Below are 20,750 nucleotides of genomic sequence, written 5' to 3'. Positions count from 1 at the left end.
AGTTCCGCATATTTCTGAATATATCATTTACTGTAAGACTACTAATAATTAATATAAGATTCACAAATATTAACTTAATAAACTGCATTTAAATATTTTTAAATATACAAAATTCAAGAATCCTTTCCTGTGAGTCATGTTTTTAAATTCAAATTATGATGCATAAGGAATATTCAAAATTAGGGTCTATGTGTTTATGGTACAATATTTTCTTAATTAACAATTAGGTTTAAAAATAAGACTTTCTGGGTACAAGATTTTGAATTTACTCAGTAGAATAATGATCTCTACTAAAATGTAGCTCTAATTTATGCACTTCTTGTATAATAGGACTTCACAATTTGTTTATTCATTTAAATAGGCAAGGTACCAAAAGAGCCTCTCATTCAGATTGATTAATTACTGGAGTTAATTGGAACATTCAGGTTCCAATTTCAGGTTTCCATAAACCTGAAAATGGTTATCGTGACTTTTGTTATTCTGAAGTGTAATGATCACAGAAATTAATTATGTTTAATGTAACCTAGGCAAAGTTCTATGTATCATTTCCCTTGAAATACCTAGGAATCCAACTTACAAGGGATGTAAAGGACCTCTTCAAGGAGAACTGCAAACCACTGCTCAGTGAAATAAAAGAGGACACAAACAAATGGAAGGACATACTATGCTCATGGATAGGAAGAATCAATATTGTGAAAATGGCCATACTACCCAAGGTAATTTATAGATTCAATGCCATCCCCATTAAGCTACAGATGACTTTCTTCACAGAATTGGAAAAAATCACTTTAAAGTTCATATTGGAACCAAAAAAGACACTGCATTGCCAAGACAATCCTAAGCCAAATGAACAAAGCTAGAGGCATCACACTACCTGACTTCAAACTATACTACAAGGCTACAGTAACCAAAACAGCATGGTACTGGTACCAAAACAGAGATATAGACCAATGGAACAGAACAGAGCCCTCAGAAATAATACTACACATCTACAGACATCTGATCTTTGACAAACCTGCCAAAAATAAGAAATGGGGAAAGGATTCCTTATTTAATAAATGGTGCTGGGAAAATTGACTAGCCATAAGTAGAAAGCTGAAACTGGATCCTTTCCTTACTCCTTATACGAAAATTAATTCAAGATGGATTAGAGACTTAAATGTTAGACCTAAAACCATAAAAATCCTAGAAGAAAACCTAGGTAATACCATTCAGGACATAGGCATGGGCAAGGACTTCATGTCTGAAACACCAAAAGCAACAGCAACAAAAGCCAAAATTGACAAATGGGATGTAATTAAACTGAAGAGCTTCTGCACAGCAAAAGAAACTACCATCAGAGTGAACAGGCAACCTACAGAATGGGAGAAAATATTTGCAATCTACTCATCTGACAAAGGGCTAATATCCAGAACCTATAAAGAACTCAATCAAATTTACAAGAAAAAACCAACCCCATCAAAAAGTGGGCAAAGGATATGAACAGACACTTCTCAAAAGAAGACATGTATACAACCAACAGATACATGAAAAAACACTCATCATCACTGGCCATCAAAGAAATGCAAATCAAAACCACAATGAGATACCATCTCACACCAGTTAGAATGGCAATCATTAAAAAAATCAGGAAACAACAGGTGCTGGAGAGGATGTGGAGAAATAGGAGCACTTTTACACTATTGGTGGGACTGTAAACTAGTTCAACCATTGTGGAAAACAGTATGGCGATTCCTCAAGGATCTAGAACTAGAAATACCATTTGACCCAGCCACCCCATTACTGGGGATATACCCAAAGGATTATAAGTCATGCTGCTATAAAGACACATGCACACGTATGTTTATTGTGGCACTATTCACAATAGCAAAGACTTGGAACCAACCCAAATGTCCATCAATGACAGACTGGATTAAGAAAATGTGGCACATATACACCATGGAATACTATGCAGCCATAAAAAAGGATGAGTTCATGTCCTTTGTAGGGACATGGATGCAGCTGGAAACCATCATTCTCAGCAAACTATCGCAAGAACAGAAAACCAAACACTGCATGTTCTCACTCATAGGTGGGAATTGAACAATGAGGTCACTTGGACACAGGAAGGGGACCATCACACACATGGTTCTATTGTTGGAGGGGCAGGAAAGGATAGCATTAGGAGATATACCTTATGTAAAAGATGAGTTAATGGGTGCAGCACACCAACATGGCACATGTATACATATATAACAAACCTGCACGTTGTGCACATGTACCCTAGAACTTAAAGTATAAAAAAAAAGAACAGTACCTGTGGTGTTAGTACGTATGCATACATATAAAAGGGAATTCATGATAAATGTTACTTTTAAACTTGAATGCACTGGCAGACAAAATGACCTTCAGTTACTTGAAAGAAAGTCTTTATGAAGCAGCTTTAGGCAGAAGGATATGAAATTCCTCTGAGAGTAAGAAGCAGTACAAGGAGCTCCTTCTTAGCTCTCCTATGCTTTCTTCAAATAAATTTCTTATTCACACGAAAAAAAAAAAGTACATTTTTTAACTTTAACAATGTATACGCTATGTGTTCACATGTTCTTTATGAATACAGTGTATTTAGAAGTTTGTTTTGTTGTTTTTAGTTTGAGAGGTGGTGGTAGGAAAGGGAAGATCAGAAGAAATGCACATTTATTTACTCTGAAATTCTAGTTACTAAAACTTAATTTAAAAAGTTTGACTACTCTAAAAAAAAAACACAGAACCTCTGTGAATTTTGTAATTAATTTGAAATTGAATTTTAGAAGCCACAGCCTTCTTGCAGTATAACTGATGTATTTGCACACAAATTGAAATAAACATGAATAAATTTGCATTGTTAATCTTTAATAAAGAACAATGTTATAGTTTAAATTACACTTTAAATGTTTAAGGTGAATGTTGAAGGTGCTCTCTCTCTATATATATATATACATATATATAATTCTAATGATGCTAATAAAAAATATATGAAACCTATATAGGAAATAACATCATGCTACTTCTTGTGACAAACTATTTTTGAAATATCTTCCTATATGTCCATGTATGTTTCAGTTTTAATGCTTCTCTAAACATTGCTTTATTTTCTTCATTTTTTACTCTATCTTAAAGGTACAAATATAAGATCAGATTTATTTAAAGTTACCTTTTTATCATTTATTTTTAACTGACAAATAAAAACTGTATATATTTATTATGTACAACATGCTATTTTGACATATCTATACATTGTGGAATGGCTAAATTGTTCTAATTCACATATGCATTACCCCACATATCATTTTTTTAAAATCTACTCTTTTAGCAATTTTCAAGAATACATTATTATTAACTAGAGTGACTGATTATCTCTCTAATCCCCCATCCCCACTCAGTTCCTAGTAACCAGCATTCTATTCTCTACTTCTATGACTTTAACTTGTTAGATTCCACATATGAGTGAAATCATGTGGCATTTGCCATTCTGGGCCTGGCTTATTTCACTTAGCCTAATGTCTTCTAGGTTTATCTATGTTATTGTAAATGACAAGACTTCCTTCTTTTTTAAAACTGAATAGTATTTCATTGTGTATCTGTACATCACTTTTTCTTTATCCATTCAACTGTTAATGGACACTTAGTTGATTCCATATCCTTGCAATGAACATGGGAATGCAGATATCTCTTCAACAGACTGATTTTGTTTCCTTTGACTATATACCCAGTAGTGGGATTGCAGGATCATACGGTAGCTCTATTTTTAATTTTTTGAGGAACTTCCATGCTGGTTCCGTAATGGCTGTACTAATTTACATTCTCACCAACAGTGTGCTAGGCTTCTCTTTTCCCCACAACTCACCAACATTTATCTTTCATCTTTTCAATAATAACCATTCTAAAGGATGTGAGGTAATATTTTGATTTTAATTTGCACCTCTAATAATTAGTGATATTGAACATTTTTTTCATATACATGTTGGTTATTTGTCTCCTTTTGAAAAGTATCCATTCAAATCCTTTGCCCATCTTTTAGCTGGGTTACTTGTTTTCTTACTATTGATTTGTATGAGTTCCTTAGAAATTTTGGATATTAACCCCTTATCAGATGTTTGATTTGTACATTCTTTCATTTCATAGACTGTCTCTTATCTCTGATTGTTTTCTAAACAAATTGCTTTTGACATATTTTTTCCAGTTTACAATGTTACAAATGGAAATTAATCAAATTTAGATGATATTTGAAATGCAAATTGGATTGTGATCAAATTCACAATGGTTTGTAACACTAGCAGTGAATCAGAACCATATGACTTCATTTATCTTCCCCTGGATTTTATGTATGGAGCTACTAAAATCTGCCAGAAAATATTAATTTTTAATTGTTCATGAAGTTAGCATTCCAATGACACTAATCAAAAAATGGTGTTTTAATGGTTAAAAACAGAAATCCTCTTGTACCATGTAAATACTTGCTTTTCTCATAGAAAAGTCCAGCCACTGGTTCACTCACTTAATATGGGAGGAAACTCACACATAGATTAATCACTGAAAGCCTCATTCATTTATTCTTTTGGCAAGGACAATCATTTTGTTTCTTGAAAAGAAACCAACATTTTGTACTTTGAGGCCCTAATCTATTTGTATTCCTAATAGTAAGAGAAGAAGTAGGACCTTAACCCGTGTTTATGCTTAGACTATTCAATGTGTATACCAGTGTTTTAGCTGCCTCTCCCTCAAGCCACAGGGTGTGTACAATTTAACAATTAGGAGGTCCTAAAATATCTAGTCTAATTTAAGCATCCTTTTAGTAGTTTCTTGGCCCTGGAAATCATTCAACTGACAATGATCTGTGGTTGTTTATTTAACCAATGGACTCAAAATGATTTTTAATGAGAATTTAGTCAGGATAAAGAAAATGGATCTTTACCATGAATATATTTTCCAAGCAACAGTGGCATAATTTTTTAATGAAGACATCACACTGGTTGTCTTCTTTCTTCTTTAGAAAAGTAACGATTTCAGTGTTTCCTTAATTTTCATATTAATTTCATTACTTTACACACCAATTCTGTATCAGACACTGAGCCCTAGTACATGGATCATTATGAGATCATTTCCTATGGGGTACTTCCCATCTATTCAGGTGGGAGTCACACGAGAAACAAGTAATCAAATAAATAAATGTGTAATTGCAATAATGAGAAATGTGGAGAAATATATGTCAGTTTCAAACGCCAAGATCCATGTAAGTTGATGAATTTCTTCATTGAAGGAACTCATTTTGAAGGATCATAATCATCACCCAGTATTAAATACCAATTAGGTGTAGAGTCAATGTGATGGAGAGATAATCTTTGTGTTCCTTTACTGTTCCTGTTGTAACTCGAACTGGGGACAGGAAGGTGGCTATGCCCAGTTCAAAGCAACATTTAAAATAAGACTGTAAGAGTGTAAGTGGAATTATTTTGGGATATTTTTCTTTTTTAAAATATCAGAAGGGTAATGTGCTGACCTCATAACAAGGTTTGAGAGAGGCGTATCTTACACCTGTGTATGGAAATTAAATCATCATGCTCATGTACTACAAAAGGATCTTCACTTGAGGATTTATCTGTTTGTCTAAGGATATCAAATTGGAAAGTAACGGAGAGGTTAAAAATATAATATGTTGCCCTATTTGCTTCAGCTTCCTTTAAAGAAAGAACGATGGAAAGATGGACAAAAGACGGGATGTAACAAACCTGCACATTCTGCACATGTAGCCCAGAACTTAAAGTGAAATAAAGTAAAATAAAATAAATAACACAATTGACAAGAAAAAAAAAAAAAAAGAAGAGAAGGGGAGGAAAGAGAAAAGAGGGATGGGAAGGGGAGGGGTGGGGTAGGAGGAAGGGGAGGATTTGGGGTGGGAGGGAGAGGAACAGTGGAAACAAGGTGCAGGGTGAGATAGAGATAGAAGATAGAAGGTAGAAGGTGTGAAGTAGAGATGGGAGATGCAAGGTAGAGATAGGAGAAGGGGAGAGGAGAAAGGAGGGTGGAAAAGAGGAAGGAAAGGAGGGAGGAAAAAAGGAAGGAAGGAACCAATGATGGGAGGAGGAATTTTAGATTATTCCAGTACCACCTTCATCCCATCCTATCTTTTTTCATTCCTCTACCTCTCCCTCCCTAGAGATAACCACTATTCTAAAATTATTGGATATCCTTTAAATGTGTACATTTTTAAAAATTTGCTACACATATGTGATTCCCTAAGGTATATATGCTAATGTTTCATTCTTATAAAATTTTAAATAAATATAGTTTTGGTAAGCATCTCTTCTTGTTTCATTTGTTTGTTTGTTTTCCACACAACACTATGTAAGACATACCCATGTTCATACAGGTAGACGTATTTTATTCATTTTAACTGCTGTAAAGTAATCCACTGTATATACACTAGAGGTGTGTATCCATTTAGCTTTGCTGGACCATTTTGATGTTTACTCATTTTGCTTTTACAAGGAGTGCTTGAGGAACACCTCTACTTATGTTTCCTTGTGTGCAGTGAGTCAGGAACTGGAAGTATAGTGACAGAGTCTAGAGGTAATCACTGAATCCAGATGTTGTCAAAATATTTACCATGGTGGATGTATCCATTTATTTTCTCACCAAGAGTATAACTCCTAATTTTCCCAAAGGGACACAAAAATCCAATGTCACCAGACAATCTTGGCCAATCTCAGATAGCTAGAAAATGATCTCTCATTATATTAATTTATAATTTCTTTGTTATAGAAATATATAGTATTTCTTATTTTTAAAAAATAGTGTTTTGTTGATACACTGACTCCTCCAGAATTTACCTATTTAACACTGGACCTATAAAAATGAATAGAAAATAAAACTAACTTTGTTTTGTAGCTTTTAAATATGGCTATTTTTATGGATTTATGCTCAGAAAAGCACAGAGACAGAAATCATGTTTTATTATTAGCATGATACCTGGAGTGCTTAATTATTAACTTGAAAATATACAAAATCCCCTTCCTATTTTTGTCTTTTAGAATATATGGTCACCTCTCAATTAGCTTTATTTTAATGGTGTTCATTGTGAACTCTGAAAAGCAACACAGACCTTATTTTAATTTTTTATTTCTATAACTTACATCTTCTTCCAAAAAAGTTTAACAATAAACCATAAAAATATATGTCAACAAAGATATTAAATTCAGCAACACAAATTTATTCATCTACATAACTGAATAAGACAACAGCAAAGTTAATCTATATTGGGATACTCTTTATTCCTGCCTGATAATTAATATTATTACTGATATTCTTTTAGTCATAAGTTGATATATTGATATATCACTAATAATTTTGGTATCTAGAGAAAGAATAGTTTCAAATGCAGCTTGTAAACAATTATATTAGAAACACTTCATCCTGTTAGTAATTAAAAAATTAAAATCACAAAAGTACCATTTTTCATCTATTTAATGAACAAAAATATTATAATATCCAATTGAGAACCAGTGAAGAAAATTAATAATATTTTACACTATAATTTAGTACAATTCTTGAAGAAAGCATTTTTGATGTATACATTTTTGTATCTTTGGGTATAATAATCCTATTTATTAGATACTAGCTAGAAAAATAATCCAAAATGTGGAAAAATAATACATTCATGAAAACGTTTTAGCTTCATTTTAAACTGATGAAATTGAAAGCCACCTAAATGTTCAACTTAAAGTATACTGTTTCCCATTGAAAAAATTACAATCCTGATGCCGATGAGGAAAATGTATCTGATATTAAGATTCAATGGGAAGGAAACAGAATCCTAAGTATGATTACAATTATGCAAAAAGTCCACATACATAGGGGAAAAATGAAAAGACATACTACAGTGCTAATCATTGTTCTAGAAGTAGTGTTTCTCCACTAATTTCAAGTTATTTGTTTTCTTTGTTGCTTATTTAAATAGAAAAGAAATGTCCTGGGCCTGCTTTTATCCCCTTAGGGAGCTGGGAATTTTGCACAATTTATACTTCTGTCCTGTTTGGTTTTGGTTTTGTTTGTTTTTTGTCAGCATATAGCCATTGTTCTCAAACAACATAGTATCTTAATGCTCCATCACTCTTGAATCTTAGTTTACTCCTTGAGGAATACCACTTCAAAATGACTGATTACCTTTCAGTAAATGTATCAGCTCTTTGTTCTAGGAAAGATAATCATGTGGCAAAGCAATAGAATAGGTTTGCAAATAAACCAAAAAAGTAGTAATTGTGAAAGAGATTCATGTATTTGCTCTAGCTCTTACTTCTGTCTGAGTCATTGTTTAATTATCCTGCACTTGCTGATTCCAAGTCATGGCATTCCATTCCAGGTAAACATTTTCTTTGGCTTCTACTTTTACTTTAATATCTAGGTCGTTTCTGAGGGCTTAGGGCTTGCTATTGTTTTAAATTGATAAGAAAAGATACCACACTTCATCTTAGCCAAAAGACCAAGAAACCATTGCTGTTCTTTTAATTCCTTACAATTTGTCCACTACAGAAATTCCTAATAATCAAGATGATAAGAAAACAGATGCTTTAATTTGAGGGGGAAGCCTCATTTTATTTCTGCTCCCTAATACATATTTCAGCTTATTGGTTAATAGAAAGTATTAAATATGGTAGAAATTAAATGCATACTCTTATACTTCATAAACATATGTGTATAATGATACAATTTAGGAAAAATAGTATGTCTTGAACTCAGCCAGACATTCATGGTAAAACATGACTAACACTGATACTGGAACTTGGACAAGAGCCTGTTAATTACTACTGTCCTATTCCTTATTAATCCTTTAAAAAAAATTTTGCTCACCCTCAATCCCCTACTCTGATTTATGGACTGATTTTCATATTTATAAAGTGGTTCATAAATCACCCTGCCCCAACAGAAGTGAATAATAATGGGCCCATTTATGCAACATTTGGTATGTAGCTAATTACCTGAAAATGACTGCCTGGGATTGCACTGAGAAGAGTGTCATTAGCATTCAGCACTAAGTCTGCAAAAGAGAGGAGGGAAAGAAAGCAGAAATATGGAATCAAAAAATAAGAATAGCCATGAGAACGCTATTTACTCAGTGTGATTTTTTTAAAGCATCCTAAATAACATTTAATGATATCTCCCAGTGGCTGAATTGTTAAGTAAGTCATGGAGTATAGTATCTTTTAAAATTATGTCCATGGAGCATACCTAAGACTTAGGAAAGTTCTTACCTATAGGTTGACCAAAGCAGCAAATGAAATTATTACATACAATATAACTTCAACTTTAAGAAGAAAAGAAATTAATAATAAATGTGGTAATGATAGTATGGGTCTTTTTTTGTCTTATCTGTAATTTTCTGTATTTTCTAGATGTTTTAATACGGCCATGTGTTAATTTTACAATGTATTTGTAATAGCAACGTTATATGTATTTTTTATTTCTTTGGAAGCATACTGACTGAAAATGATAGCAGCTACTGTTAATTGAGTGCTTACTATGTATCAAGCATTGAACTTGTACATGCACATAATAACTCTCTTTTCCTTTCTATTCCATACCACATTCCACCTGCATCATACCTGCGTTCATGAATTATCATAAACCTAGTTTAAGGCACATTGTGTCCAAGTTGCCACCAACCAAATAAGTGTAGAATTAAACTGTCTTGCATTGCAATCATGAGTGATATTTAGGCTTTCTTAATAATGGAAATATTTATCTGATGTAAGAGATCTGGATTTCTAAAAAAATGTCAAAAGTAGTAGTTCCAAATGAGAAATAAGCACACCTTACCTATTATATAAAACTAGTAGACAGTGGCCCCATCTTCTCTCTTGAGACCTTACAGTATTACAGTATATACATATATATGACAGCATGAATATGTAGCTGGATGTTTTTAATTGCTGTAGCCAATGCTTACATTCCTGGTTAGTCATATATCATTTTATACTCACTATGGATTGGGTAATGAATGTCATAAATTATTGATAACTAAATAAATACTAAAAGTATGGTAAGGTCAACTTTTAATATTTGTACTTTGTTTTACTGCTCATGGAAGAAATTTTACTGAAGCAAATCTCTGCTTAGATTCATCTGGCCTAACTACAATAACTGGAAAGACCTTAACCCTTGAATCTAGTATATCTGGGTTTTAATCTCAGCATTACTATAGACTATATAAACTTGGAAAAATTTACTAATCCAGTGAGATGTTAATTTTCTTATCATTGATATTGGAGTGGAAAAGGCTTCAACATAATAAGGCTATAATAAACAATAAATAATGCACATGTGGTAAAATAATGCTTTCTCCTCCAAAGATGTCCATATCCTAATTCTCTGGACCTGTAAATATGCTATTTCTCATGGCAAAAGGGGTTTTGTAGATGTAACTAAGATAAGGTCTCTGGCTGAGCACAGTGGCTCATGCCTGTAATCCTAGCACTTTGGGAGACTGAGGTGAGAGACCAGGAGGTTAAGCCCAGTCTGGCCAACATGGTGAAACCCCATCTCTACTAAAAATACAAAAATTAGCTGGGTGTGGTGGCGGGTGTCTGTAGTCCTAGCTACTCAGGATGCTGAGGCAGGAGAATAGCTTGAACCTGGGAGGCAGAGGTTGCAGTGAGCTGAGATCATGCCACTGCACTCCAGCCTGGGTAAGAGAGAGCGACTCTGTGTCAAAAAAAAAAAAAAGGAAAATTAAAAAAAAAGATAAAGTCCACAGGATGCGGTAGCTCACGCCTGTAATCCCAGCACTCTGGGAGGCCAAGGTGGGTGGATCATTTGAGGTCAGGAGTTCGAGACCAGCCTGGCCAACATGGTGAAACCCTGTCTCTACTAAAACTACCAAAAAAAAAAAATTACCGAGTGTGGTAATGCTTGCCTATAATCCCAACTACTGGGGAGCCTGAACCAGGAGAATCTCTTGAAGCTGGGAGAGGGAGGATGCCATGAGCAGAGATTGTGCCACTGCATTCCAGCCTGGATAACAGAGCGAGAGTCTGTCTCAAAAAAAAAAAAAAAAAAAAAAAGTCGATTATCCTGGAATATCTTAGTGGGGCCAGTGTAATCACAAGGGTCCTTATGAAAGGAAAGCAGGAGAGTGAGATGTACTTTAAAGATGGAGGACGGGTCCATAAGTCAAGGAATGCAAATGTCCCCTAGAAGCAGAAAAAGGCAGAGAAATAAGTTCTCCCTTGGAGTCTCCAGGAGGAACACAGCCCTGCTAACACCTTGATTTTAAGACTTCTGATCTCCAGAACTGTAAGTGAATAAATTTGTGTTGTTTTAAGCCACTACATTTGTGGCAGCTTGTTACAGCAGCAAGAGGAAACTAATACTGTATATAAGGTGCTTAGCACAGTGCCTGTCATCTAGGATTCTAACATAATACTATCCAAAGTAGCACTGCCTCTTTAGATCTAGGTAAGAGTAGCCTGAACCTGTAATCCATTATTTGTGGGAGTACAGTGCCCTCCCCGAGATTGCTGAGGCTTCTCAAAGGGCTTATGTAATTTCTGGCTTTGAATTGCTTCAATTTGTAGAATACTGTTCCAATAATGCTGTCAGGATAAGGAATTCAGCCCCTTCCCAGTATTCCAAGTATAGAAATAAAACATTTACCCAAGGCTTGTGTGTGTGTGTGTGTGTGTGTGTGTGTATGCATACAGGCATGCTTGGTGTGTATCAGGCTTTGAGTAAATACAGAAAATGTACTATTATTGCACAGCAAAAATTTTAAAATTAAATATCAATATGGCTGTTCTTTAAAGTTTTTTACTACTCCAACATTTTGCTTCCTCACACCTAAATCTCTTAAATCTCACAAAACGGTTTATCTCCTTTGGTTTCCTTATCAATTTATGTCTCACACTCCTGGGATTTCACCTTCAAATACCAAAGTATTTTTCTAAACAGACTAGCCAAACTCCTACCTAATAAAACCTGTCACAACTATGAAGATAATGCAAATTCTTTTCACCCTATTGCACTGAGCAGTTAATAAGTATTAGCTGCAAAAAAAATCTATGTACTCATTAGTCGTAACTTAGACTAACCCATCCATCTTCTCTCATCAGTTTCTTTGTGTAATGTAACTAACATGAATTAAAGGTGTATCCAAGAGGCTAAACAAGCCATTCTTCAACCACTCTATTGAGTGATACTGATATCAATCTTATAACTGCTACTAACTCTTAATTTCACCAATATTAGGGGTATAAATAGGGTTCAGCATTTTTAGGGAATTTTCATTCATGTTTTTCTTTCATACAGATTCTATTAAACTGTACAATTATGTTATACAGAGATTGGGTTTAAAACTTGAGAGTTCTTCCTGATAAAATTGATGGTTATAGGAAAACCTCAACTGAGCATACATAATTTGTTAATTTAAGTTCACATTGCTATTTGCAAATGTACCCTCTCCATGTGTATATGTGGGCACATATGTGTATTTGTGTGTGTATGTATAAACCTAGGTTTCAAGAAACTTATGGGCCAGGGCTTTTGGATTATGTTTTGTCAGCAATTAGAATCATGCCACTTTCAGACATTAAATATAAATGATTTGCTATTACAATGACTCCTAAGGCCAACGACCATGCAGCATAAACCTTAATAAATAAATACTATAGTGACATGATTTCTGTTCATTCCAAAGTATCATGAGGCCACAGTTTCTAACTAACAGCCCATTATAGTGTTCTGATCTAACTTTCAAAATGTCAATAAATTGGATTATAATGTAATCCATTCTAAATGTCTTTGAAAGAAGACAGATGAATGTTACGTTGTCATGAATCTACCTCTGGGAAATCTCTCTGCAGAAGAACAGTCAGTTAATGCTTTTGCCTTTAGCTGGTTTTACCCTCCTATACTTTCATTGGCTATCCACCAGATAAAAATATCTTCACACACCAGAATGAAAATCTTGAGTCTGAAAAGCTAAAGACAGAATGAACAATTCAATCTTGAAGCCCTTAGTCTATTGATTTTTGTAATCTAATATTTGGCAACTTTGACTCGATAGAAGATTTATAATAATCAGCCAGCTTCAGCCACAGTGTAAGTACATTTCCATGTGGATGTGTTAATTAATGGTAGAAGTGACTAACAACTGTGAAGCAGTCATATTAGGCAAGGAGAACAAATGGAAATACAAGAGCAATCATTCTTAGAGATACTCATTGTTCCTTCTCACCCAGAAGACAGGAGAGCTGAACAGAACTCTGCCCAGGGACATCTCTCTTTTTGTTGATGATCTGGGGAATTCTTGCTGAGCATTCTTTTCTCACAAAGAGCTCATACACTCAGCTCACTTAACCATAAGAGTTACAAAATCTAGAAATGCCAAACTCTTAAATCAGCAGAGTTCATCACTCTGTTGCACAGATTTCTATAGCCTAACATAGATTCATGAGTATGTGCTTGTGTGGGAGTACGTGTCTGAGTCTCAATAATTCCTCCCTTCTCAGATGGCCCTGTGGGTCTTTGGTGACCGTATTGGTATTTGTGTATTCATGCTGTCCTCCAACCCTTACTCAATAGTTGTGGGAGAGTTGGTACCTAATTCAAGTTAGAACAGTGAAATCCTCCTGTGAGTCTGAAATTTGGAACATATATATCCTAAGATGGAAGTTGTTTCAGTACTTTCCAAAGGAAATCAGATGACTTCTTGAGAGTAAGTTCTTAGAGCTATTGATTTCTTCTCTTGCTAAGTTGTGATGATTACTCAATTCTCTTTAATATTATATTGGGATTTGGAGGAATAAAAGTCAATTGGCCCAGGAAATCATAGTTTAAAAAACAATGAGTTATGGTCAAGTCTTGGTGTGACATATAGTTCCCTAGGTGATATCACGTATATTCCTTATAACTATTGATTGTTGAATAGATTGATCGTAATGGCTAGCAACAGTAAATTCAGTTATGTTTCCTAAAAGTTGGGTTTTTAAAAAAATTACTCACAACTCTAAGTACCCATACACATGAGACATTAACTAGGTATTTAGTAGACAATGCTACATTGGCTATGTAAACTACTTTGTAAAAGATATTATAATTCACAACTCTGAATCAATCGTTCAATATTATATTTCAATGCATGTACTGATTTAATAAAGGAGTGGTTAACTAACCAGATGACATTTTTTCTGAAAAATGGACTAAATAAAGTAAAATGTGCTGACCAATGGTGCTCAAATAATACTCTCAAGTATCCCTAAGGCTTTTTCTTTAATGGTACCACAAATGTTGGATTCTAATTTTACTTAAAACTATTATAATTATCTTTTGCTGCACACCTACAACCATCCAATGCTTGACAAAGTTGACAAAAACAAGCAATGGGGAAAGGACTCTCTATTCAATAAATGATTCTGAGATGACTGGCTAGCCATATTCAGAAGATTGAAATTAGACTGCTTCCTTACACTATAGTTCATATTTTTCATCCACATTTAAACAGGATATCAGGATGCCTTATAATCACATCTTTTCTAGAATCATGCTTTAGAAAATCATGTGTGGAGCCATCCAACTCAAGATGGGTTAAAGACTTAGATGTCAAAAAAAAAAAAAAAATGGCCGGGAGCGGGGGCTCACGCCTGTAATCCCAGCACTTTGGGAGGCCAAGGCTGGCGGATCACGAGGTCAGGAGATCGCGACCATCCTGGCTAACACAGTGAAACCCCGTCTCTACTAAAAAAAAAATGCAAAAAATTAGCTGGGCGCAAAAAATTAGCTGGGCGTGGTGGCGGGCGCCTGTAGTCCCAGCTACTCCAGAAGCTGAGGCAGGAGAATGGCGTGAACTCAGGAGGCAGAGCTTACAGTGAGCCGAGATCGAGCCACGGCACTCCAGCCTGGGCGACTGAGAGAGACACTGTCTCAAAAAAAAAAAAAAAAAAAAAAAGGAAGTTAACCTCAGAAATACCATTCTGGACAGAGGATCTGGCAAAGATTTCATGACAAAGACAGCAAAAGCAATTGCAACAAAAACAAAAATTGACAAATGGGACCTAATTAAACTAAAGAGCTTCTGCACAGCAAAATATCATTAGAATGTTGTTCATCAACAGAACAAACAGACAACTCACAGCATGGGAGAAAAATTTTGCAAACTACACATCTGACAAAGGTTTAATATCCGGAATATATAAAGAACTCAAAGAAATCAACAAGCAAAAAATGAACAAAGCCCTTAAAAAGTAGGCGAAGAACATGAACAGACACTTTTCAAAAGAAGACATACATGCATCCAACAAGCATATAAAAAATGCTCAACATCACTAATAATTAAAAGTGCATGTAAAACCACAATGCGATACCATCTCACACCAGCCAGAATGGCTATTATTAGAAAGTAAAACAATATGAGATGCTGGTGAGGTTGCAGAGAAAAAGGAAAACTTATACACTGCTGGTGAAATGTAAATTAGTCCAGCCATTATGAAAAGCAGTTTGGTGATTTCTCAAAGAACTCAAAGGAAAATTACCATTTGACTCAGCAATTCCCTTGTTGAGTATATACCAAAAGGAATATAAACCATTGTACCATAAAGACACATACACACATATGTTCGTCTCAGTATTATTCACAATAGCAAAGGCATGGAGTCAACATAAGTGCCCATTAACAGTAGACTGGATAAAGAAAACGTGACACATATACACCACAGAATACTACAAAACCATAAAAAAGAATGAGATCATGTGCTTTGCAGCAACGTGGATGGAGATGTCAGCCTAAGCGAACTAACACAGGAACAGAAAACCAAACACCACATGTTCTCACTTATAAGTGGGAGCTAAACATTCAATATTAATATATATGGACACAAAGAAGGAAACAACAATCACTGAGGCATACTTGAGGGTGGAGGGAAGCAGGAAGGTGAGGATCAAAAAACTACCTATTGGATACTATGACTATCACCTGGGTGGTGAAATAGTCTGTACACCAAATCCCTGTAACATATAATTTACCTGTATATCAAACCTGTATATGTACCCATGAACCTAAAATAAAACTTAAAAATATATAATAAATATTTTAAACTATAATAAGAAGCGTTACACTGTCACCTGTCCTATGTTACTTTTTTAAATGTCTTAGTTGCTTTATCTGTTGAGGTAAAATATACATATATAATTTACCATCTTTACCACTTTAAATGTATAGTTCGGTGGTAATTAATATACTATATCCTTATATTTCCTTTCATCACTCCCTTTTCTTGGTCTTTGGTAACTACCAGTTTACATTCTATGTTGAGATCCATTTTTTTTAGCTCTCACATGTGCATTAGAACATGCAATATTAGTATTTCTGTGCTTTGCTTACTTCAATTAACATAATGGCCTCCAGTTCCATCCATGTTGCTGCATATGACAGGATTTCATTTTTACGGCTGACTAATATCCCATTGTCCATATCTACCACATTTTCTTTCTCCATTCATCTGTTGATAGGCACTTAGGTTGATTCCATATTTGGCTATTGTGAATATGTTGCAATAAATATAAGAATGTCCTATGCCCCATGTTAACACATTCAAGATCACTATATTAACTTGTGCTGCCAGGTTAAATTATGCAGAGCATTGAGCACCAAGTAAAGCTTGCCTTTAATCCATCATTAAGTACTTCTAGAGAGCAACTATTTATGGATGTTCCTAAACTATTTACAATGGTGTCATTGACTATAAAGGTAGTTTCTTGGCGCAGGGGTTGGGGCTGTTGTTGTTGCTGTTCTCCCAATTCAGGGTAGTCTTTGCTTGGTTATTTAAGAATTTAGAAGCAAGTACTTCGCTATTTATAAGAATTTTCTCAATGCTGTATAAATAAAATGCAACGAAAGATAAATTGATAATGAGAGAGGCTTAAAACCATAATTCTCATCATAATCCCTGCTTTTATAAGAGTGTGTCCATTAAAATGGATCAACACTGGAACTTACAAGGTGATTTTATATTAACAAAATTTTATTTTTATTTATTTCATTTGTACTTTACATACTGAGGTTCCTTATCAAATTTGTAAACCATCATTGTAGCAGGATTTCTTAACCTTGGCACTACTGACAGTTTGGAAAAGCTAAGTCTTTGTTGTTGGGGACTGTCCTATGCATGGTAGGATGTTTAACAGCATCTCTGGACTCCATTCACTAGATTCCAGTTTCAAACTTTTGGGTCTAGATATATTTCCAAATGTCCCCAGTGAGGCAAAATCATCTCTGACTGAAAAGCATCAGCTAAGTTGTAGAATCATAGGACTTGCCACATTTTAGTAATTCTGAATGTTCCCCTCTTGACAGTTTTTGAATTCATAAGAAGCTGTTAAACAAAAAATATGGTAAAGGAGAATAGTAGACAAATGCATTTTTAATATTTATTGTGGTTGTTTTGTTTAGGGTGATCGAATCACTATGAGACTAAAAAAAGAATGTTGCAGAACTGTATTTTTAGACAACAAAAGATAGTCATGATGTATTGTTAAGTGAATAAATTAATTAACCCATATGATCAGGGGAATGGAAAGCATAGTGTTTTGTAAAACATTTTGAAAAAAAAATGTTTAATTAAACTTGAAAATTCCTTTTGCTCTGAAGTAATGCTTAAATAAATTCAAGTAAATTTGTTATTATAAATTAAAATAAACTGACCAATGTCCTGTCTACGAAAAGGTATCAAAAGGCTTCAAAAGGTATCCTCTGTGAATTTTCATCTTTCATAGTGAAAGTCAAAGGAAAATAGGAAAGAGGTAGGGTTTTTCCTTTTCCTTTAAGGAAAAGAAGCCTTTATTGCTGATAATTTAGCACAAATGACCAAAGCAATAACTCACCTTGGAACCTCAAAAATCCTTGGAGATGGATAGCTAGATAGCTAGATAGATAGAGAGTATGCATATATATATACACATGTGAATATATCAGTGTGTGTATGTATATACATACTTATACAGTATACTGTAGTACAGTACATATGCTGTGTACATAAAGTACTACAGTATATTCAGCACCCTCTCATTTGCAAAAATAAAATGGAACACAAATGCCCACAAAAGGATGATTAGAAAATACATTATGACATTTCCACACAATTGTAGTAAATTTTTTAAAATAGCTTATTATTTATTAATGCAGAAACAAATTCATGATGCATTGTTAAAGAAAATAAGCAAGGTGCAGAGTAGTGTGTGTTGTAGGCTACTGTCTTAAGAGGTTTTCTCCCTAAGAAGACACAGCTGTGCTTCTATTTGCATAGAGTATTTTAAGAAAATTTCAAATTGTAGCTCCTGGAGATTAAGATAAAAGAGAAACATCATTTAATTAGAATTTTTGTGTTGTTTAACGTATGATTACACTTTATGGGGAGGACCGTTACATTTTTGAAAGTTCTTTGTCATTCAAGAGTGAATCGAAAGCTCATAAATGTGGACTCACCATGTGAATTTTAGTTACTCTCAGACTTCACTGACCAGAAAAACATCCCAGGTAAGAGAAAATGGAGAGATAATGAAGTCCAGATAGGATATGTAGAGTTAGAGTACTTGAGTTTGAATAAACGGAAAAGCTCAACTGGAGGTGGTGAATATGGTATTAACTCTCATCCTAGGATAGTGTTTCTTCCTTGGTTATATGCTACCTGCGGAGTATAAGTTGACCAGAGCTTCAGAGATAAATCTGACAAATTTCTCTAACAGTGGGAAGTGTGAAGCACCTTAAATCACAGAAGGCTGGTTTCGTTGTTGTTGTTGTTGATGATGTTGATGTCGTATTTAGTTGTAGCAAGAGAGGAAGATAAGCTTTTTATGTATAATGTAGATTCCTCCCATTCACAAATTCTGCAGATAGTAGCACAGACATTGCTAAGGTGATAATAAAAATAGAAAGGGTCATGAGATCATAACAGCTATAATAATGATCATCATTTGGGGAGCACTTCTTAAGTATGGGGCACTGGGCTAAAAGCTTTGCACACATTATCTCTTTTAATTATCACAGCAATGCTCTGTAGTAGGTGCTTTGATTAATGAGAGGACTGAGCTGCAAGGAGATAATTTAATTAATGCAAACTCACGCCACTTGTGGGCAACAAAGTTAAGACTCAAACTAAATCTGCCTATCTTTAAAATTTTTAGTCACAAAATATTTAAATAGCTTTATTGAGATATCATTGAAATAATGTAGCAAATTATAAATTTGCTACATTATTTATGAAAGTGATGTAATCCTCAATAAAATATTAGCAAACTAAATTCAATAGCACATTAAAAGGATTATATACAATGACCAAGAGGGATTTGTTACTGGGATGCAAGGATGGTTCACCATATGTGAATTAATCAATGCTATGTACCACATTAGCAGAATGATGGATAAAGACTACATAAGGATATCAATAGATGTAGAAGAGCATTTGACAAAATGCAACATCTTTTTGAGGCAAAAGCTCTCAACAAAATAGGTATAAAAGGAACTTTCCTTAACATAATCAAAACTGTATATGAAAAATCTAGAGCCAATATCATAGTCAATAGGTCTTGGGATGAAAGCTGGGGCATTACACTACTTGACTTCAAATTGTAATACAAATATATTCTGATCAAAACACTATGGTAATGGCACAAATACAGACATATAGACCAATGGAACATAATAGAGAAACCAGAAATAAACACATACACTTGCGGTCAACTGATCTTCAGTAAAGGTGCCAGGGGCACACAATGGGGAAAAGACAGTCTTTTTAACAAATGGTGTTTGAAAAACTGGATATCCACATGCAAAATAAACAAATAAATAAATTTGATCCCTGTCTCATGCCATACATGAAAATCAACTCAAAATGGATTAAATCCTCAAACATAAATATTGAAACTGTAAAACAACTAGCAGAAAACATAAGGAAAAACCTTCTTGACATTGGTCTTAGCAATAATTTTTTAAATATTATACCAAAAGCCCAGACAATAAAAGCAAAAACAGGTAAGTGGGATACATCAAACTAAAAAGCTTATATGCAGCAAAGGAAACAATAAACAAAATGAAAAGGCAACCTATGGAATAGGGAAAAATATTTACAAATCATATACTGATAAGTGTTAATATCCAACACATATAAAAAATCACATACAATTGAGTAACAGAATACAAATAATTTAAAAATGAGCAAAGAACCTAAACAGAACTTATCAAAAGAAGAAATTCAGAAGGACAATAGGCATATGAAATAGTGCTCAACACTAAATCGTCAGAAAAATGCAAATCATACCTACAATGAAATACCACCTCATATCTGTTAGGATGGCTATTGGTAAAAAGACAAAAGACAAAAGCGTTAGCAAGAGTGTGGAGGGGGAAAAGAACCCTTGTACACTGTGAATGGAAAAATAAATTAGAAGAGTTTTGATCTTGCTTCAGATGACTTTGACTAGTCAGAGTCTTTCATGATTCCATATAAATTTTATGATTATTTCTTCTATTTCTGTAAAAAGTACCATCTGGATTTTTGAATGTGTAAGATGGTTTTGGGGAGGTAGTATGAACATTTTGACAATATTATTCTTCCAAGACATGAACATGGAATATCTTTCTATGTATTTGTCTTTTTAAACTTCCTTCATCAATGTTTTATAATTTTCAATGTACAGGTCTTTTTTCTCTTTGGTTAAGGTAATTCCTAGGTACTTTGTTGTTGTTGTTAATA

The 20,750-nt window shown here is 34.1% G+C and overlaps 1 protein-coding gene and 1 non-coding gene across 3 annotated transcripts in view; one reads left to right on the top strand and one right to left on the bottom strand.

Moving 5' to 3' along the window:
- The window catches only part of GABRB1 (gamma-aminobutyric acid type A receptor subunit beta1), a 402,336-nt gene that overhangs the window by 272,842 nt on the left and 108,744 nt on the right, over positions 1 to 20,750 (top strand). The window lies entirely within an intron of this gene.
- On the bottom strand, positions 5,493 to 5,596 carry LOC117086546. The gene has a single exon (XR_004438441.1). It is a non-coding gene; the product is annotated as a small nucleolar RNA U13 (small nucleolar RNA).

The sequence above is a fragment of the Trachypithecus francoisi genome, unplaced genomic scaffold (assembly GCF_009764315.1).
Source record: "Trachypithecus francoisi isolate TF-2019V2 unplaced genomic scaffold, Tfra_2.0 Lachesis_group1, whole genome shotgun sequence".
Lineage (NCBI taxonomy): Eukaryota > Metazoa > Chordata > Mammalia > Primates > Cercopithecidae > Trachypithecus > Trachypithecus francoisi.
The sequence above is the reverse complement of the archived record's forward strand: the minus strand, read 5'-3'. Positions and strand labels throughout refer to the sequence as shown.